The following is a 23,193-nucleotide window of genomic DNA, read 5'->3' as shown; positions in this document are numbered from 1 at the left end:
ATTAGGTCTATAAAGTGCTCACATCACGAGTAAGGTATGGAGGATGATTTGGGATCATCCAGAACCATTTACGATGCCAGTGGTAGGAACCACGGGCATCGGAACCCCGATAGCAGCCTGTTAACCCATTGGAAACGGACACTAGATCCAGGCCTAGGCTACTTCTGGTGCCTTGTTTTTTATGGTCAGACAGCTTGCTATCCCAATTGGTCTCGCATGGGTGGTTCCCCTCGGACATGTTTAAGGCTATTCAACAATTTCGATGCATGTTGGAATTCAAGTGTGGTGAGTCGGGTCACTTACCATCTGGGATCGAAAGGTATGAATCCCCTCCAATTAGATAGGCATGCGATGCACGAACATGTGGGGTCATCTCTACCCCTTTGACAATGTACAACCGCGAGCTAAAATCTGATTGTACTTCTGATCTCCGATCCGAGGCCTGTCACAACAGTTCAAATTAGACCGGATTAGGGCATGGGTGTAACATTCCCCCCACCTTACAAGAATTTCGTCCTCGAAATTTAATATACCTGACAATTCAAACAATCCAGGATACTGCTTCATCATTTCATCTTCTTGCTCCCAAGATACTTCCTGTTCGGGGTGGTTCATCCATTTCACTTTGACAATGGAAATAGTGCGGTTGCGAAGAACATAGTCCTTCCATCAAAAATCTTCTCCGGATACTCCACTTAGGCAAAATCCTCATCTAACTCACGGGGCATGTAGTCAAGATGTGAGTGGTCGGGAATGTACTTCCTCAACAAAGAAACATGGAAGATATCATGGGTACCTTCCAACTCTGGCGGTAAAGCTATCTGGTACGCTACCAGTCCAATCCTCTCTAGTACGTCATACGGTCCCATAAACTTAGGACTAAGCTTTCCCTTCTTATCGAGCAGCATCACCCCTTTAACTGGGGAGATCCGCAAGAACACCTTGTCTCCAACACCAAACTCCAGATGTTTCCTCCTAACATCCGCATAGCTTTTCTTCCTGGACTGAGCTGCCTTGATCCTTTCTCTAATCACATTCACCTTCTCACTAGCCTGTATCAAGTCTGGATCCAAAATATGCCTCTCACCAACCTCATCCCAATAGAGTGGAGTTCGGCACTTCCTGCCATACTGTGCCAAATGGGGACATTCCGATGGTGGCCTAATAACTGTTGTTGTAGGAGAACTCGATAAGGAAAATGTGCTCATCCCAACTATAACTCATATCCAAGGCACTTGCTCGAAGTAGGTCCTCCAATGTCTGAATAGTCCTCTCCGATTAACCATCAGTCTGAGGGTGAAAGGCAGTGTTGAAAGCCAACTGTGTGCCCATAGCCTTCTGCACACATGTCCAAAACTTGTAAGTGAACTTGGGATCTCGATCAGAGATGATACTAACTGGTACACGATACAACCTGATGATGTTATCAACATACAACTTGGCTAACTTGTCCATAGAAAATATGATCTTGATTGGGATAAAGTGAGCTATCTTGGTCAAGCGGTCTACAACTACCCAAATGGCATCCATACCATTTTGTGTGCGGGGTAGGCCTATGACAAAGTCTATAGTAATATTCTCCCATTTTCACTCCGGAATAGGTAGGGACTATAATAACCCATGAGGCCTCTGTCTCTCAGCCTTGACTTGCTGGCATGTGAGGCATCTAGACACATGCGTGGCCACATCATTCTTCACTCCTCTCCACCAGTAAGAGCCTTTAAGGTCCTTGTACATTTTAGTATTGCTGGGGTGAATGGAGTATGGAGAGCTATGTGCCTCTCTCAAAATTGTCTCTCAAATCACTATCACTGGGAACACACAACCTCCCTTTGAACTTGAGAATTCCGCTTTCAACAACAGAGAAATCCAGGTCCTTTTGGGTTCCTTCCTGGCATTCTGCTATCAGCTTCTGCAATTCTGCATCAGCAACCTGAGCTGCAATGATCCTATCCACCAGACTAGGTTGGACCACCAATGCCAATAGTGACGAAGTGACACCCTCTACTAATAGTTCCAAGTCTAGTTTCCTGGCCTTCTCTAGGAGATACTCATTGGTGGTTAGTGATGCAAGAGTCAGTGACTAGGATTTTCGACTATGTGCATCAGCTACCACGTTGGCCTTTTCTGGGTGATAGTGGATAGTACAATCATAATCCTTCATTAGCTCTAATCAATGCCTCTGTCTCATGTTGAGCTCTTTTTCGGTGAAGAAGTACTTGAAGCTTTTATGGTCACTGAAGATCTCACTCTTCTCACCATACAGGTAGTGTCTCTAGATTTTCAGTGTAAAAATTACAGATGCCAATTCCAAATCATGGGTGGGGTAGTTCTTCTCATAATCCTTCAACTGACGGGATGCATAAGCAATGACTTTCCCGTGCTGCATCAATACACAACCCAATCCCAGCTTGGAGGGATCACTATACACAACCATACCACCTGTACCGGTCGAAATAGTCAAGACTGGAGTTGATTCCAACCTTTGCCTTAGCTCCTTGAAGCTCCTCTCAGTGCTCTCACAAGCATCAGACCACTCAAATTTTACACCCTTTCGTGTGGGTCAAGTCATCGAAGTAGCAATGTGATAGAAGTTCTTGATAAACCTCCTATAGTGTCCAGCCAATCCTAAAAAACTACGTATGTCTGCTATACTCTTGGGAGTCTCCCATTTTAGAACTACCTTCACCTTGCCTGGGTCAACCTCTATACCCTTGTCTGAGACAATGTGGCCTAAGAATGCCATCTGTGATAGCCAAAACTCACACTTGTTAAATTTGGCATAGTGTTGCTTCTCCCTCAGCCGATGCAGTACTAACCTCGGGTGATCGGCATTTCCTTTGCACTCTTGGAGTAGACCAAAATGTCATCAATGCCTAGTTCATTAAATCCATAAATGCAGCCGGTGCATTGGTCAACCCAAATAACATTACCAAGAATTCATAATGTCTATACCTTGATCTAAAGGTTGTCTTACTGACATCACTATCCTAGGTCCTAAGCTAGTGGTAGCTCGATCTAAGGTCGATCTTGGAGAACACCTTGGCACCCTGTAACTGATCAAATAAATCATCTATCCTTGGCAAAGGATATCGGTTCTTGATGGTTAGCTTATTAAGCTCCCGATAATCAATACACAATCTCATACTTTCGTCTTTCTTCTTGACGAACAACACCGGTGCTCCCCATGGAAACACACTAGGTCTAATGAATCCCTTCTTCAGAAGATCTTGAAGTTACACCTGCAATTTCTTCAACTTTGTGGGGGCCATGCGGTACGGGGCTTTTGACACTGGTGTCGAACTGAGGAGTAAGTCTATAGCAAATTTTGTCTCTCGGTCCGGGGGCAAACCTGTCAAGTCATCCAGAATACATTGGGAAATTCCCTCACCACATCTAGCTCAGTCAATGGCCTAATCTCTATCTCAGTATCCATCACAGATGCTGAGTAGCCTTGACATCCCTTATCTATTAGCTTCTTCATCTAGAGTACGGATATGATAACTTTCTTGGGTTTCTTGGGCTTATCCCCTTGGAACACAAACTCATCATCATCACGAGGTTTGAAAATGATAGCCTTCTCTGCACATAGCACACTGGCTCTGTATGCGGACAACTAATCCATTCCTAAAATTACATCAAAGTCGGTCATATCCAACTCGATCAAGTGAGCATTCACCTCATAATCAGCTATGGTCAATGGGCAGCGCTTATAAACATTGTTCAAACCCACTACACTTCCTGTAGGGGTGCTCATCGCCAAGCATTGAGTCAGTCCCTTGGGTGGAATGCTCATCTTCTTCGCAAAAGCTGGTGACACGAATGAATGCGAGGCTCTTGAGTCAAATAACACATGTGCAGGCAATAATGATATCAATAATGTACTTGTCACTACACTGGGTGCAGCCTCAGCATCTTCTGCAGTCATTGCAAACACTTTGCCCTGTGGTCTTTGGCCCGTAGCGTTGCGCTGGTCTAGGGGTTGAATATATCTGCTAGGGCCTAGGTGGCATAGTGTAGGGTGCATCACCTGGCCTTCGATGGGGGCATGTCCTCGTCATGTGGCCTTGTGATCACAATGAAAGCATCTCGGGCTCGATCCCGAAGTCTAAGTATAGCGCTAGATCGGGAGGGTTGGGAAGTCTGACTAGCATCCGTCCTCCTAAATTGCACTGAAGTTCGGTTGATATAGGGCACTTGGAAAGTTTTGCTGCCTCCCCTAGAATCAATAGATCCCATTGGCCTCTTTCCAGTCCCTTACTGGGCTATGAAGTTGTCTCTATGCCGATCTTCAATAGATTTAGCCACGTTGACCACCTCAGTATAGGTCTGCAGTTTCAACCCCACAATGGTTGACCCAATACCTAGCCTCAACCCTTTATCAAACTTCTTCGCTTTAGCTTTATCACCTCTAAGATGCTTAGGAGCAAAATGGAATAGCTCCTCGAAACGTTGCTGATACTCTAGCACAGACTAAGAACCTTATATCAACTGAGAGAACTCACTCTCTCCTATCTCGGAAGCTTTTCAAAAAATAGTTCTCAAAGAATAGGCTCGGTGGCACTCCACCAATCATTCACTTAATTTTGTAACTGATAGCCCGCACATAATTTTCTGGTCATCAATGCCGCCCATCAGTCTAAAAACTTTTGCATTCCACTAATCGATCTTGATGGATACAATGGGTCTTGGCCCACCTTTGAGAAGCATGGGGGCTTAAGCCATTGAAACTTCTCCATCATTTTCATCAAGTCTGTCCAACCCTCTACATGGGCTTGAGTTTGATCCGGCATCGGGTCTTGCACCTGCCATGCACTTGTGTCCCACCAGGTGTTTGAAGGGTAGCCGATCCAGCAGGTATTGGAACGGGTGCCGATGGAGTAAGAGGTGCGGGCGGTGTATTATGGCCTTTCAGTGCCGTTTGGATCCTATTATCGATCCCGGCCATAAATTGGTTTTGCCTTTCTTCAACTTCTCACATCATGCTATTCATGTTAGATGCCACATCCTGGGCTGTAAGTACAGGCAGAGCCGGAGGCACATTACAAGGTCTACCGTAATTCTGTGTAGGGGAAGTGGGAGGTGACGGGCGTGAATATTGGGAGGGACCCACACAGGTCACCCCCAAAGGGTACAGACACTGTTCCTAAGTGACAGTACTGTCATCGTAAACACCCACCAGAAATAGGGCATTTCCATTGGAAATATCAGTCCTGTTTCTAGTGGAGGTGACAAAGAGCTTGTAAGGCTCACATGTCCATTGGAAATATGCCACCGGAAACAGACCTAGTGGATCCGGTGGGCTGTTTCCGGTGGTGGTTTAGCGCAGTCCACCCATTTTGGGGTTTTTTGGCTCGAGCCCGATTGTTGGGATTTGTTCTGTGGAGTTTGTATGAGATGTTCCTAGCATCATTCTAAGTCAAGAAAATTCCAATTCTACTAAGCCGTTTGGGAGATGCATCGATCGAACGATCGAAACCCTAGTTAGTCTTTTGGCAATACATGTTGCCGGAGCTCACCGGGCTTGGTTCGAGCTCGGCAACAACACTGAGAGGGTAAAACATGCATTCTATGACCATAACATGGTTTGTACATCAAGATTCCATCCATACCTAGCTTTGTCTAGGTCAAAATGAAGAGAGAGTGATATGGGAGGTTGTACTTACCTTCAGCAACAATGCCGACAACAAGGCAGTAGCCGGCACCAAGGTAAGCCTCCAACCTTCTCCTTCTTCCTCTTCTTCTTCCTTCCTCTCCTCTTTCTCTCCTCTCCTATTTTGAGCACAAGAGAAATGAGGAATCATTTCCTCATTTCCCAACTTATAACTTAAGTGGACCTTAAGGTCTGTTTAGGTTGGTCCCCTTTTGGACCAATCGGGTTAAAATATATTTTGGGGCATGAGGACCCAACCATTTAGATCTATAAAGTGCTCACGTCATGAGGAAGGGGTGGAGGATGATTTGGGATCATCCGGAACCATTTACAATGTGAGAGGTAAGAACCACGGGCATCGGAACCTCGACAGCAGCCTGTCAATCCACCAGAAATAGGCACCAAATCCAGGCCCAGGCTGCTTCTGATGGCTTGTTTCCGATGGTCAAGACAGCTTGCTGTCTCAAGGCTGGTCTCGCACTGGTGGTTGCCCTCGGACATACTCAAGGCTATTTGGCAATTTTGATGCGTGTCAGAATTCAAGTGTGGGGAGTCGGGTCACTTATCGCCTAAGATTGGAAGGTATGAATCCCCTCCAGTTATATAGGTATGCGATGAACAAACATGTGGGATCATCTCTACCCCTTCGGCAATGCATAGTCGCTAGCCAAAATTCGGTCGTACTTTCCATCTTTGATCCAAGGCCTATAACAACAGTTCAAATTAGACCGGATTAGGGCATGGGTGTAACATTCCCCCCGGACTCAATTCACTACATGGTAACAAAGAAAATACTGGATCGGCAAGATTTAAACAAATATGGGTAAATATTGTCCAATAACATCAATAACAACCATCACTCTATGGAAGTACAAATTTTAAAAAATTGCAACCCTAAACTGATGTGATCTAGGGACCAAAACTCTAAATTGGGTTCTATGGGCCGAAAATAACTGAAGGGTTGTGGCATTTGTGTCAGATCCGACAAGTTCTAGATCGTTTGAAAGAATGTTGTCTGCAATCTGGGAGTAGATTTCTTCCTTTTAAGGAAAATGAACTAATAACAAAGAAAATACTAGATCGGTAAGATTTAAACAAATATAGGTAAATATTTTCCAATAACATCAATAACAACCATTACTCTATGGAAGTACGAATTTTAAAAAATTGCAACCACAAACTGATGTGATCTAGGGACCAAAACTCTAAATTGGGTTCTATGGGCTGAAAATGACCGAAGGGTTGTGGCATTTGTGTCAAATCCGACAGGTTCTAGATCGTTTGAAAGAATGTTGTCTGCAATCTGGGAGTAGATTTCTTCCTTTTAAGGAAAATGAACTAATAGCCGCCTTTGCCATGGTCCTTCCACACCGATCACAAACTTGCTCTAGAATGAAAGTGTCAATAGACTTTCATTACCTCATGCTGTTGTAGATGGGCTTTGGGATTGGCGTGGGGGCCTTATGCCGGTTCTGGCGAAACTCAATTATAATGAAGGAATTAAAAAACTGCAATTAAACTCAATATTCAAGGTGGTACATAGTAAATCAAAGAAGAAAGGACACATAGGGTATTAGGATTTATTGATTGGGGATAGACTTGAAGGGGTTTTGATATTGAGGACAAAGGAGAATAAAATAATATAGGAGGGGGCACAAATGGAACTCAATTAATAAAATAAAGGATAAAAAGAGAAAACGAGGAAAGAAGTACTTAAAAGAGGGTAACTTAACGGTCTACACTTTTTTTTATTTTTGATGAATAAATAGTTCTTTACTAGGAGGAGAAGAATATACAGGGTGGGAAAAGGGGGGGGAAGAGAAGTCTAAGGCCAACAAGGAAAGGCAAGCCCCAAGGGGGAACAACAAAAACAAAGAGCAAAAACACAAAAGCTCAAAAGAGACAAAAGGGGCTAAGGGGGTGGGGGAGAGTCAAATATGATGGATTAGGTCAACCTGCAGGTTCTAAGAGGTGATGTTGTGGGAATTTTTTGGGGATATGGGAATAGGCCAGGAGAGCGGGCTAAGGAGGCTCTAGACTTTGGAGGTAACAGCAAAGTAGATAGCTTTCCAAATCTTGTCCGGAGTCCTAGATTTGGACGACAATCTATGAATGTTAAACTCCATCCAAAGGTGGTTGATGGTAATACAAAAATCCAGTTTAACTATCGTGTCCCAAATGGAAGGGCCAGGGAAAGGCCTGTTGATCCAGATACATTCTTTATCGAAGGGAAGGATTGGTCTAGAATTCGGCCAGCATTTTGAGAGCACTAATTTCCAAACCCTGGTAGAGAAGGGGCAGGAGAAGAAGAGATGGGGGATGTCTTCAACCCCCGAGGGACAGACACAACAAGCAGGGTTGGATGAGATACGTCGATGGATAAGGAAGGATTGAGTGGGGAGACATTTGGTAAGACATCTGTAAAGGGTGAAGCTGTGACAGGGAATGTGAGCCTTAAACCAGACTATCTTGTGCCAAGGAGCGACTGGGGAAGGTAGTCTAATGCGTGACCAAGCTAAGGTGGAGGAGAAGATCCCATTAAAGGAGGGGAGCCAAATGCAGACATCAGCTCTACCTCTATCGCCAGGGGGTGTGGAGGGAGAGAGGCTCAGAGGTCAGCAAGGGGTGGAAGGAGGAGGGGGGAGACGAGCCTGAGGGGGAAAGAATAGAGAAGACCGTGGCTGTAGAAGAGAGACCAGTGGAGTAGATAACTCTGGGGGTAAGGAGGTGAGAAAGGATACTTGGAGGGTGCCAAGGATCCTTCCAAAGGGAGGTGGAGAGACCATTTCCAATGGAGTGGGAGATGGCAGAGAGGGCAACTAGTCTGTGCTCAAGGATCTTCCTCCTGATCTAGGAGGCATCCGGAATGGAAGGGGCCATCCAGATGGGGTTGTGTTTTAGATGACTAGAGTAAATCCAGTCAACCCAGATGATTTTGTGCTTGGACACAATTTTTCATATGAGTTTAAGGCTACTAACAATATTGGCATCCTTAATTCTCCTAATTCCAAGGACACATTCGGATTTAGGACAGTAGACTTTTACAAAATGAGAGGCCTGAGGAATCTGGAGGAGTCAAAGCCTTTCCAAAGGAAAAAGGAAAGGAGACCTTCAAAAGATTTGATAATCGAGGCCGGAAGGAGTAAGGTGCCAGACCAATAGAGGTACAAAGATTAGAGGACTGGTTTAATCAATGTAAGGCGGCCAATGAAAGAGAGGAGTTTGTCTGTCCAGCTTTTCAGCTCTGGATAGTTAAACTCCTCTCTTTTGCTGTCTACACCTTATCAGTTATGAAATCGACAATCCTAGCGAGAGGGACAGAACAGATGGCAGTAAGAGACCAGCCAATCATGGGTCTGTTAGTGATCACATACTAAGGGTACTTTGGGCATTAGGTTATTATGTTGTATGTGCATCTACTTTTATTATGCCTTTTAACTTTCCTTGGCTATCTTATGTTAGCATGGAGGGTAGAAAAAATATTTCCTTTATGAGGCTAAGTGCATCAATATAGGGGGAGAGAGGGAAAGAAATCTATTCTCTCACACAACACATTATCATCATTTTAGGTGGAGAGAAATCTACCTCCTACTTTCATCCTCTCTCTTCTTCTTTTGTAGTTTTGCAACCCTTATATTCCAACTTGGTGTTAGAGCCCACGTTTTTGGTTTGGGAGTCGTGCTACAAGTTCTCCATAGTTGGTACTAGTATTGATAGATGGCTGTTAGTTACAGTAAAAGAAAATTACCATGTTAAAGAATCAGATTGTGAATCAGATTTGTGAGTTGTCAACCATACATAACTGTGTGGATGGTTTATTCCTCGACTTGTTACTAATATTTTTTTTCCTTTTTTATATAAGGGAAGGCAGAAATTCTGTCCCAAGTCTATCAAATGAAAATAATGGCATAGATGGTTCTAAGATCTAAATGTAAGGATGGATTCAGTTGTTCTTCTCATTTCCTATTTAATTCAAGAGAGATTTCCACCATTTTGATTCTATTTGAGTTTGTGTTAGTTACTCATTTGCCATTTATCTTCCACCGTTTTTGTTAGATGAAAACTACATCATTTTTTCGAACTGATAAAATTCTTTTTGTTTTAGATAGTGAATTGTGGGATTTTGGTGAAGTTGCAAAAATGGGCGTCAGGTAAATGCATCACAGTTCAATCTTTATGGCACTAGAATTGGGCTGTATCAGTTTTCTGTATGTTCCTGAAATTTTACTCATTGGCATGTAATAGGAAGCTAGTCTTTAAAAGTTTGGACTCACTTCCTAAATATATTTATTTACACTCAACTCAACCATATTTATTTGAAGCTAATAAAAAGGAAACATATTAGAAACTTATTGCCTTACTCTTGGTTATGTGAAAACATGTAGATTTCCTATTTCCCGCATAAGAATATTTGCAGATTTTGCTCGTAAAGCACTGAGAGGTTGTTCTTCCCCCAACAAAACGTACATTACAACTTTTGGTGCTGATTTTCCATAAAAAGTTGGTTTTATTTTTTATGGAACTTAATGTCAAAAATAGAGCTAGATTGACCACCTGGTTGGCACGTCCATACTACTCGATGAGTTTTCTAGGGTTTAGAAAGGGGTTTACCAGAGCTCATGAGGCAATCTCTGAAAATCTCTCTGATAAGCCCAAACCTTCTATTGAACAGCCATGAAAGCCGAGCTTCGTAACAAGTTGGGGGGGGGGATGATATCATTACTCTATCTCTATGGATTTAGGGTGATGACTGAATGATGATAGTCCAATCTCTCACAATAGTACCCTCCTCCATGCTCTTTGATTGTATCATGCGCCATTTTGACCTTGATTGGATCACTCGACTAGATAGTTAGAAAACCTATCAAGACCTCTTTGCAGATTCCGTGCCTGGGTTCTTCGATTGCTTTGGTGACTGCTGATTTATTTTCATCTTTAAACAACACTGGTTTTCCTTAAAAATTGGATTTCCATTCTTTTTTTTTTTTCCATTCTGATTTATCAATATTTAATCTATATTAGACTTTGTAGAATTTATCTCATTTTTCATTTTTATTGCAAGTGGACAGTAAATTACTCTTTTAATTTTTTTTTTTTCTTTTTTTAAAGTTACTCACCCGGTGAAGAAAATAAGGAGGATATTTGAGAAATTTCTATTTTAATTTATTTCTTGAACCTATCATTTTTTATTTTGGATGTAGCTTTCATGGTTTCATTATGATTATTACATGCTTCCTATTCCCATGAAACTGATTTCCCATATTTATTCTTTCTCAGGTGACAGAATCTGAAGTTTTAATGCATAATCATTTACCTGTTGGATGTGCTTCATGCCCCACAGAAACAGTGAGTATCATTAGACTTCTAGAGTATTGGTTGTGTTTTAGCTTAGTAAAGCTATAACTCAAAGTTAATTCATTAAATGCTTATCCATTTTATTAGGACATTTGATTGTTCACCTAAGTAAACATGTTTGCCTGTGCACGCTTGCATTTCACCTTTGCCCTCAGATTTCATCAGTCTATTTTCTTATTTCTGTTTCTCATTTGGATATCTTTATGTTTATTGTTCATTTAAAATACTATGGAAACATGAACTACCTATAATTCTTCCAATATAAAATAGGTCTCTGATTTTTCCAGGTTAATTGCGTGTCAGCTCATGATAATAAAACTTAGTAGTTTAATCAGTCTATTACAAGTAGGACATCAATCTTAGTAAGACTAGAAACTGCGAAACATAATAGACAACTGTATCTCATATAGATTTCAAATTAGAGGTCGTACAAGATAATTTTTCTTTATAAAAATAATATCCGAATTTTTTGCATGACTTTTTTTTTTGGTAAATGAATATTTCTCGAATTCGAATCTGGATTTTATTTTGATTCCTTTTTTGACAATACTCATAAACTAATAGAATGAATTATTCTGAATATTTCTTTTTTCGAGTAATTCCCTTCTATGAATTAGCTAAAAAAGGCTGACCCATGCAATTTAGTGGAAAAAATTAATCAAGCCAAATGTACTACTTCGAACATCGACGAGATTGTTAAAAACTATAAAACCAAACCTGATTTTTGGACAAGGTAGTCTCCTATAGTATTGATACAAATGTGGGTTCTGATACTATATAGGTGAACTAATGGGCCGAAACTCGAAACACCCTTGTAGGGTGATTTCACTGGAAAAGCAAAAAAAAAAAAAGTAAAATACAAATGAAAAGAAAATGAGGTGAAGTTAGTTTAATGATTTAGGATTTACTTGGGAAAAAGTTTAGTTGTTATGGTTGTTGTTGGTTGAATGATTTAGGAAATGGCTTGATTTTCAAGACATTTTTTGTTGATAGGTAGGGAGGGGAAGTAAATATTAGCCAGGAGATCCCCTAGTGAGTGTGGGCTTTTTGTTCACAATAGCTCACCAACTGCACTAGGAAATTGTCGTTATATTTTCTTAAATATGAACATGATACGTGATGCCCAGGTTTTTAGACTGAATAATTAATTTTTTCATAATTTTTAAGATGATTAAAAAATATTTAATTTAGTGATTATTTCATGAAAGGTTCTATTTTAAATCTTATGCGGGTCCATTATCGGAGTATTTTGTCTAAGAGAGGTCTTAAATTTCAAAATCTTAAGCTAGCTTTCAAATATGATACTCTAAAGAAATTCGGATTTATTAATTTGGACTAGATCTAACCCGGCTCAATTTGAACCTCTACTGTCGTTAGCGGTCCCAGTAGGTTTGGGGTTTGGAAGAAATGACCAAGGATGTCCCTGCAGTTTTGAAAAGACCAAGTGGCTTCGAATTTGTACATGAACAAGTTTCCCAATGGCTGGATAACGAGGAAAAATTGGTAAATGTCACATCATAACGCTTTTCACTGGCTAGAACACCCTTGAAACCTTGCGCATTGGCTTTATTCCCACTACGACTCATCAATCGTCATTTCTGAATCGACCCAGAAATCACGGAGGAAAGAAGCTATTCTCTCTCGCTCTCTTCTCTTCTCCCTCACACTATGCCGCTCCGGTATCTTCCCTTCTCTATTTCACTATCTCTCACTCTCTATATATCTCCCACCCAACGCAAGGTCTGCATTAGTGAAGGGGCAAGTCATCTTCCATAGAGCGCCTCCATCGCTGCGTCTTGAAGATCCTTCTCGGACGGCCCCAAACTAACGCCTGAAGCCTCTCAATTTTCAAACACATCATGGATCGTCTGAAGCTTCTCATCTCTTCCCTTCGATGGTGGTTTCTTCTAATCTTCAAACGCAAGGTCCTCTCTGTTGCAGCCTCGTTAGAGGCCAGGTTTTGATGAGGTTGTTACGAACCCCACTCGATCCCAGTTTCAGCCTCGTTAGAGGCCAGGTTTGTGAGTTCTTGAATTTCTCAAACTTAACCTAATCCTCTAGCCTCTGAAGATTTTCCTGCTACAAGATTCCAATCACTACTGTCATAGTATGGTTATCCTTCTCTGAACTCAAATATCTAAAGTACGTGAAGCCCTAAAATATAGGTATTTAGGGATAGGCTTACGATTTAGGGCTTGTCTGGGGTTTTTATCTGAAGCTCTGTCTCCTTTCTCTAATCTACATTTGATTTAGGGCTTGTCTGATTTGTGGTCTTGATTTCTGTTCTCACCCTTGAACCGCAAGCTTTTCACCCTTGAATTCCATTTTTCTAAATGCATGCAAGGGCTGTTAAGGAGAAAATTATTTTCATGATTTTACCACCTTTACTGAATGAAGTTCTTGAAACAGAAGGGGGTGACTGGTTCCCTGCAGAAAAAAATTGGGTGGGGGTACATTTTACTCTTAACCTTTTCAGGAAATTCATATATGTTGATCTTCAAAGTGTTACAGAGAACATCCAGATGATGTTGTGATTTATTTTACGGTGATAACTGAACATACCTATAGCTTTGACAAAGGGAAGAATAGTATATGAATTAGAACCCCTCTCTGGCCTCATGGCTTTCTCAGTTGTAGCATCCCCTACAACCCTCTTCCCTGCCGGTATAGTTAAGCAACACAAATAACCCCCAGGATGACAGCCAATGTTATAGGAAGCATGGGCTTTAGGCATCATCATAATCTTATGGAAGCAACAGAACTTAGAGAGTGTCAATGTTCATGAGGAATATTTTTTTTTTGGGTGAATGTTCATGAGGATTTTTAGACCTCAGTTATCCTCAAAATCTGCAAGTTAGCTGCAAGTTTGTTGCAGAGGTACTTTTAAGAATCTTGAACCTAGGGTGAGGGATTTGCCCCTGGTTTTCTTCGTTCACCCTCTTTATTATTTTTATTAATTATGATTCTAGAAATTTGCTGGAACTTTTTTTTAATGTTTCTGTTTCTACATTTGTTTTCTGTTTGCATGTGCTCACTGCTGGCCCATGCTTTTTTTTTTCTATGGATTTGGTGGCTTTTTAAAAAGGAAAAAAGGTACTTTTTGAGGAAATAATTTCTGGTTATGTCATTAGTGATTTGGATGGATTGGTCTTCAATATGAATGATTTGCACATCTTTCCTATGGTCCTTGGTGAGGTGTAAAGGCCATAACTGCCCTCATGAAGGGAGGATGCAAATCAGGTCATACAAGTGGAAGTTTAGGGAGGAGTTTGAGGGGGTAGTGCTCGAGAGACACTCAGCACCAGGGGTTGCATATGATAGTGATAAGGATACGCCTGCTGATGTGGAGACAGAAGCAGAGGCGAGAGAGACACTTCATGCTAAGGAAGCCAACAAAATTGCACATTGGCAGGAGCAGGATAAAGGCAGGGAGTTCAAGGAGCTGGTTCTTCAAGCATACTATGACATGGCCATCTTTGTGAGACAATCAGAGGAATGGTTCCGTTGGCAGCAACAATCTTCTAGTGGTTTTGAGCCTCCTCGAAAATCTATGTTGTATTGAAATTGGTGTACTATTAAACAGTTATTCTTCTTCTTCATTCTTAATACACATTTCAATTTCTTTTATTGAATGCATACTGTTAGTGCTAAATTATGGGTAGAAAAGGTAATATAAGGGAAAGGACATGGTAGGGTACGACATACACTAGCAACCTCCTAAAAACATGCTTGAATAGTCTTGCCCTGAAGTTTCAAGTAAAATTCAAATGTTTGACTGCTTAAATGGCCAATTTAATTTTTTGTCTGAAATGTACCATATCTCCATCGGAATTTCGATAATTTTACAGTACACTTCGGTTTCGACCAGGGTAATCACTTACCTTGATGTCACTATACATTGGTCAGTTGAATCTATCTGGATAGGAACCTCGCCTAATCATTGTTATAAGGATGAAAACTCTTTCAAATGGACTTAAAAAAAGATTTATTGTTTGAAAGTGGTCGTTAGTTTTAAACTTTTAAATACAGTATGTTCCTGGAATGTACATTAGTTTCTTTTTTCTCATTATGATCTTGTCAGTTTGCAAGATTTAAGAAATTAGGTTCCATTGTGGACGTAAATTTATGGCTTGTGCTTCTTATATAAATTGCCCACGGTTCCAAAGTTGCCATGGACCATATGCTTGCAGTATCGAAGGATCACATCCAGGTGCATCTTCTTATATATAATTTTGTGCTGATGTAATGCAGGACATGCAATTTTCTCACAATTTTTATTAGATCTCCTTGCAATCATCATTATGGTTGAATTGGTAGGGACCAAGGGAATTTTATGATGGACCTCTTATCAAATGCATCAATTCACATGTTTCAGTTGAAAAGTTGATGCCCCTGGAGAACAATTAAATGTGGCTTCATATTTAAATGAATTGTTGCTGTTAAAGAATAGACCCTATATACTATGGGGGTACAGTTTCATGTCTACCACGATATGTGGGTCTGTAAGAGTATTGATTCTGCTACTCTCTTAACAGTCTCTCCCTCTTTTTTTTCTTTCTCTCTACTCTCCTCTCCTCTCTTCTACTGCAGTTACTAGTTACAGATCCTGGTTTGCCACAGTTGCTCTAGCAACCATGGCTGCAAGGTATGAATCTCAGTTTTTAATTTTAACCTAGTAACATCCGGGTACACTGATGTTGTTCTATTTGGGCTGAGGATTAATAACTTCAGCTCCATCAATTCCTTTTGATATGGTGTCTAATCCTAGTTTGAGATGGTCTAAAATGGGTATAGACTAAAAGCCTCAGATAGACCTGTAGAAACCACGCAGTTCCATTAGGTTTTAAGTTGTGTCATTGAGCTTTTGTTTGGTGGCTGCAACTTTGAAAAGCAACGATGATTCAGCCTTATGCCAATCCAATGTTGAAATCTGTCCTATGGTAAGACATCACCATTCACACCCATTTAAGAGAAACAGACAAGTTAGAAATGTTGGGGCACATTTGCCACCTTAGGCATATATATAGCTAAAATAATGGTTTTAAAGTAGTCACTGGTACTATTGGGAATTTGAAGGATATGTTCCATTATTTATGAACTAAGATATTTTCTACGTTTCTTGGATTCCGTTGTGTTTGTTCTAATAGTTGTTGCCTACAAGATAACTGGTAACTTTTGAAATTTTAATGCTTCAAGTGACACTTATCTGGACCTCCATTTTAATTTCTTTTCTTATTTTCCTTCTTTCTGTTATTTCTTCTTTTTGGTGGGGATATGGTTATTGGTTAGTTCTTTGCCTCAGTTCAGCCTTTGATAAGCCCAAGAACACAGTTTATTGATCTTTAATCTTCTGAGGTGCTCTTAAAATCCACTAGATGGGTGAATATTTTTCATGTTCTTGTTTATCGATGAACATGCACTCTTGGCTCAATATTTTTTTCTGTTTTTTTGTTATATATTGTTGACTGTAACATATATGTAAGCATTTCTCATGGTTTTCCCCTTTTTTTTTTTTTTTTGGACAGCCTGGCCGTGAGATTATGAGGAGTTCCCTCATAATGTAGTAATTCAAATGTGTTTCATTATAGTTTTTATTAAGTCATTCTGTCCATTTATTTGGGATCATGTGCTAACTGAACTCAACTGAGGTTATCTCTTCTACATGGGGGTTGGCAGCAAAATATCACCATTCAACCTTGATTAGGTTAATATTCTGGTTATGCATTATCATTTGTCTTTATCACCACTTCAATCCAAGACATTTTGGGTTCCTAGTAACTCCTCCAACTTGTACCATCTTGCTGTTGCACTCATTGGTCTTATTTGCACATGGCTGAACCATCTCTCACTTTCCCTTTTTCGTCACTGATAATGATTAAATTTCCTTGACTACATTTATTTCTGATTCTATCACATCCTTGGACTCGGCACTAATCCATCTCAGTATTTTCATGTTAACAATGCGTATTGTATATTTACACTAAATTTTGTGGAATTTGGTTATATTATGTGTTCATTTTTCTTACTGCTAATCCTTTACTCACCCGGTGAAGAAAATAAGGAGGATATTTGAGAAATTTCTATTTTAATTTATTTCTTGAACCTATCATTTTTTATTTTGGATGTAGCTTTCATGGTTTCATTATGATTATTACAAGCTTCCTATTCCCATGAAACTGATTTCCTATATTTATTTTTTGTCAGGTGATGAAATCTGAAGTTTTAATGCATAATCGTATACGTGTTGGATATGCTTCATGCCCCACAGAAACAATAAGTATCATTAGACTTTTAGGGTGTTGGTTGTGTTTTAGCTGAGTAAAGCTATAACTCAAAAGTTAATTCATTAAATGCTTATCCATTTTATTAGGACATTTGATTGTTCACCTAAGTAAACATGTCTGCCTGAGCGCGCTTGCATTTCACCTTTGCCCTCAGATTTCATCAGTTTGTTTTTTTATGTCCGTTTCTCATTTGGATATCTTTGTGTTTATTGTTCATTTAAAAAACTATAGAAACACTAAACTGCCTATAATTCTTCCAATATAAAATAGGTCTCTGATTTTTTGAGGTTTATTACGTGTTAGCTCATGGTAATAAAACTTAGTAGTTCAATCAGTCTATTACAAGTACGACATCAGTTCTAGTAAAACTATAAACAGCGAAACATAATAGACAACTGACTGAATAATCAGTCCTAGTTGAACCAAGACTCTCATAATTAGACTAGGAAAACACCAAGGGGTGAGCCTGCACAATCCATATGACTCCTCCTTCTCTTCTCACGACAGCCTTCTAACACCTTTAACAACATATCTAGCTATACTTATATCTTTGTCTTGTATGAAGTTCTAACCAATAAGATTCTATCCAACCTTATTGATTTATGCAAACGCCAATGAAGATTTATGTGGAGGATAGATGCAGGATAAATAATTTGGCAACCAGTATTGTAGCATTTTCATAGGTTCCATTTTCCTTGCATCAAGAAGTGGTGGAGTCTTACATTTATTATATAATATCATTATACATTAACATGACAATCTCACTCCTTTTTTTGGGTTAATCGTTTGTTGAGCTGTCCTATGTACATGTTTCTAAATCTCGGATCAGTCTCGAGATCAATCAACACTGACACCAATCAAGCTAGGATCAGACTGTTGGATAGATTTACCCATGATTTTAAATAAATTTTATTACATTTTACTGTGGGGCAGTACCTGTGTATTAGGATCCAATTGGTCAAGACTCAGGATCAGGGATTGGTCAAGGCAAAAACTGATCCAATCAAAGCCAATATTGACCTATCCAATCCGAGTTTTAGAACCATACCTAGGAGTAGCTTTAAGGTTCTGTTAACCTCACTGAAATGACCTTACAAGTCACTAACTGTCCTGTCTGAATACATTACATGGAATTGTGGCCATCGGGAAACTCATAAAATAGGGGGAATTAAAATGGGAAAAAATTATTTTTTTGAGATGTGATTGACTGAGACTCAGTATCTGTGAGGTTAACATATTTGTGTAGTTAAATGTTTTTGTTTTGTTCCGCTTGACACGTGTTGATGTGCCATGTGGGTTATGAAACAAATTTTGGTTGAATTCACCGAAGGTTGATTAAATTGAAAACATTTTTAATATTGAAAAGTGGTTACCCATTTTATGTTCTTGTACTGATGAATTTGTTATAATCCTTGGGTTATGGTCATCCGTCCTTGCCTTATGTGGTGATTCCTGAGATTTCGAAGAAAGCTAATAGATCTTATTAGTGGGTGGGACATTTGCTACATTCAACTCTTGTGGATGACCTTGTAAGTTTATTACTCTTGGCTATCTACAGCAGACTTTGGAGTGAAAAGAGGGCACTTGTCTTCAAAAATGAGTTAAGTTGAATTATGGTTTTTCAAATTGTTCTTGGGGTTTTAAGGGGGTGAGGCATTTTTTTTTCTTTTTCAATTGGAATTTCATGTAGTGGAAGCCGCTACCTGTTTGTTTAGGCTGTGGGTGCTTTTGTAGTAGCCTCCAATTTTGGTGGTTGTAATTGCTAATTGTTGTTGGTCTTTGTTTTATTTTGTTCCCTTAAAATGTTACAAATTCGTTATGTTGGGCTTCAAGCTTCTGGATTTCTACCATTATTAACCTTATATCTTGGTTCTTTGTTGATTGTGTTGGACTAGGAATCAGAGTTTTGTAAGGTGGTATAATTGAGGGAGGGGAGTGGAAGAGCCTGCGTAGTGTGTTTCTTTTTTATTTGTGTAAGAGTATACAAAATCTTTATTTTTTTTTTTTTGCTCCTTGCTGGTAGGTATAAAAGCTGCTATGGTATCATGCAATGGGATACGTAGATAGCCATGAGTTATTGGTTCTATTTGCCGAGGTACTGATGTGCTTTGACATGAGCCACGAGTTATTGGTTCTATTTGCAGAGGAATTGATGTGCTTTGACATGATAGGTTTCAGTAAGAAATAATGTCCATCAATATAACTTTTGCCTTATTTGTATCATGGTCCTTTAAGTGATCCTTTCAACCATGGCCGAAGTAGATGCGAAGGAATCCACGAACATATGATAGTATCTTTATTTATTTTTTTGCTAAGGTTGGTTATCAAGGCCTTCGGCCTGACTAGTCTCGTAGGGCCATACTGACCCCACAACCGCATGGACCGGGTGATACCAGGGTTGATTGAGAACCATTCAACTTTAACTGAAAGCAGTGAGGAGCACTAAACACCCAGTGTGTATGGCCCCAAGGAGGTAAGAAGAGTTGAAGCTCAGAACCACATGCTTCCTGAGGCGAAAGGTCCCTTGCCAACTCAGCTGCCCCCTTGGGGTTGAGAACATATGGTAGTAGTAGCAATTATGACAATGGAAATGTTCGAATGGTTAGAAGAACATTTGGGAGATGCACAGATAATTCGAGACATTAACATATCGCTTTCAATTCACATTGTGAATATTCTATGGTAGCATTGGGTTTTATTGCACTGTGTACTTGGTCCCAATCCCAATTGAGGATTATCTGACTTAGCAGCTGACATAAAGTTTTATATTGTCTTATTATATTATCTGTTTATTGAATCATTTTCTCATCTTGTAAATTTCCTTCTAAAAAACTTGAGCGATTGGGTGGAGGGACTCACAGGTATATGAGGGGACAAAAGGCCTCAAGGGTAATCGATGTGGGACCATTCTCCCAACAGTAGAGGAGAGGAAAGAAATCAACTGAATCAATCTGGTGATGTAAGTAAACATCTTGCATGGAAACGTAGGTAATTTTTTCTCCTCTTCCTTGCTTATCTAGTATTTTTCTTTCCTCTCTTATCTCTTCATATCAAGATTCTGTTTCATCTTTAGTATTATTTATCCCTATATTTCTTGACTTGTTTGCCTATTCTTTCTGATAGCTTGAACCACTAGGATGGTGGAAAATTTCCTAGAACTATTCCTAATATATTTTTTTCCCATAATTAGCCCATTTACTCTGTGATTTTTCCCATGTCCATACATATTGCCACTTCTAAAAATTTCATGAAAATTTCTTCTCAGCTAGTGTGTCCAATCGAACCACATTCTTCCATTAAGAACTCATTCCTCTTTAGTCCTATCACGGATCTAAAAGTTGATCTTAATACTTAATAGTAATTGCCCTGACCTATTGCTATTTTCGGATTTCATCATGAATCAGAATTCTGTTTGAAATCAGAATGAACAGATGCAATTCCCTTGGTTTCATACAAAAATTTCAGTCCTTATTCCCACATTAATATCTTTTCCTTAAGCTAAATCTGAAATCTAATTTGCCGTACTTATAAGCTACCATGGCTGTACTGCTTCAGTTGGCCATATTGGATTGTGCACGGTTTAGTATAAATTCAAAATCTTACCATCCAGATCTTAAAATTTACTGCATAATGTGGTCTAGAATGTGGGTCAGTTTTGGTTTATTTTTTGCAATATTCACTTTGCGGGTTTGATAGTCTTTTCTTTTTCTGGTGTGAGTTCTTGTGCTAGATTTTTGAACCTGTTAGGTCCATGATATCTATCTACTTGTTTTGCAGTTTGTATCTGTAGCTCTTCCATTAAATATTCTTGAACTACCTGTTGATTGTGAATGTTGTCATTAACTTGAGTTACTACTCCCTGATCTGGCCTTATTTTTTCCCTGAAAAAGCACCCACCTTGGTCACCTAGGCGGAACCTAGGATTTTCCCCCCTCCTTTTGTTGTTATTCCATCTCTTAGTGTGTAAAACAATAATATACTAAAACCTATGTGGTATGCACTATGCACATCTAGGTGACCAAGGTGACGCTTAGGTGCCCGGCCAACGCCTTGTGTTTCAATGATGACAATGGTATTTTCTTGATACCTACGTAGCTGGATATCAAATGAAGATATATTAGTCATTTATGGACATTTCTTAGTTGATTATTTCACTTCTTTAATTAATTTTGTTAATGACCATAGGGGAAGTGAAAATTGTTAAATCCTAGTTTAGCAAATTTTTTGCCTTAAATTCTTGTATTGAAATAGTCTTAGAAGAGGATCACTAAATTAGATAGTTGCATATTCCCTGCAAGTTTGTTTTTCTTTTAATGCCTTTGTTAGATGCTTGCAATTCCACCCCTTTTTGTACTCATAATGTGACATTTGTTTTAGAGTTTGTTTGATGAATGCTATCTTAACAGGATGATGGATTCAGTTTTGACCTCATGGGTCATATAATGAAAAGTACCATGGTATGTAGTTCTCTTTGGCTAATCTATATGGATTTATTATCATATTAGTCCTCACTCTTTCATTTCATAATGTTATTGAAACAAATCAGGATTTGAAACCAGTAGCTGCAAATAGAAGGGAGAAGAGAGGAAAAGAGACAGAGGGAGCAATTTCTGAGCCACGATAGATTCACCTTGTGTTCTATCATAGGCTACTATTGTTATTAATAATATTTAGTTAGCGAATTATGTACTCTTAAGCAGGAATACTTCTAAGAGTAGATGTCTTTACAATGAAGGTTCTAAGAGTAGACGTCTTAGTGCAATGAAGGGAATAAAATAAAAAGACTACTCTTGTCACACCCCATTCTCTGTAGACCTAGTTTACCATTAGGAATATCGGTGGTATGAGTAAGATACCTACCTATCTTACTAATCTACCAGGATCTCTGATCGTAGTACCTTAACATTTTCACAATCTCACATCACAAACCAACATAAGCAGCGGAATCAGAGTATAGTAACGAAATTATAAATAAGATGGGGAAAAATCTAATGATAATATAATAGCTATAACCGAGTTATTCTATTTCAATCATCCATAACATATAATATAATCTCAAAAAGAATGTATAATCCACAGTTATACCCAAAAGTATCAAAATATGATGTACAATCTCACGGTGCGGCGTAAGCACAGTCTTGATTATGCTCCTCATCTTCTGGCATCCACCAGTTGCTCACACCATACTCTGACCTAGAAGATACTGGGTCACCCGCCATTGGCACCACGGTACCTTCATCATCATCCGAAAAAGGGTGTATGCATGAGGTGAGCTTTCCAACTCACTCAGTGAGGGGTGAGGTCAAGCACATCCAAGCAAGACAATAGCAGTAATAATTTATGATGCATGATTGCAGAAATAAAACACAGTCTATGATGCTCGTGATGCAGTTTATTTATATATATCCACTTAACAATGTAAACTAAGTCTGGTAAATGCTATTACGGCGCATTAGGTTGTATCCTTCGTCTCGGAACCGACATCGACTACGCAAGGAAACAAACCCTAGGCATGAATAGAAGCCTACCAGTCCTCGTATGCATCCATGAGTCACCCAACAAACCCCTGATAAACCCCTCCTGGCAGTCATGGCACCGGTACATTATCGGCCACGCCAGACAGGTTCCTACCTCCAGTTACAATCACATCAAACCACGGGTGTGGCATTCCGTAAAGGCACATCGAACATGCCACAATGGGTTATCCAACACCTCAACTCCCGTTGGCAAGGGTTCGTGGCATAGGGAGTGATACCTAATCACATATATTCTATATGCCTTCATAGTGATATAGTTAGTATGAATTACACGATACCGACAAGACCTCAGCCACAAAGTGTAATCCTTCTCCAAATACAGTCCCGGGTACATGATACCTATGAGACCTTGACCACAAAGTAT

At 39.7% G+C, this 23,193-nt stretch overlaps 1 long non-coding RNA gene across 1 annotated transcript; it reads left to right on the top strand.

Moving 5' to 3' along the window:
• Positions 1 to 12,589: 12,589 nt before the first annotated feature.
• LOC122071853 lies at positions 12,590 to 22,039 on the top strand. Its single transcript, XR_006138300.1, has 4 exons — positions 12,590 to 13,025; positions 17,213 to 20,280; positions 21,699 to 21,749; positions 21,839 to 22,039. It is a non-coding gene; the product is annotated as an uncharacterized LOC122071853 (long non-coding RNA).
• Positions 22,040 to 23,193: the final 1,154 nt, after the last annotated feature.

This window comes from Macadamia integrifolia, chromosome 2 (genome assembly GCF_013358625.1).
Source record: "Macadamia integrifolia cultivar HAES 741 chromosome 2, SCU_Mint_v3, whole genome shotgun sequence".
NCBI lineage: Eukaryota > Viridiplantae > Streptophyta > Magnoliopsida > Proteales > Proteaceae > Macadamia > Macadamia integrifolia.
This window is presented reverse-complemented; position numbering and strand designations above follow the sequence as displayed.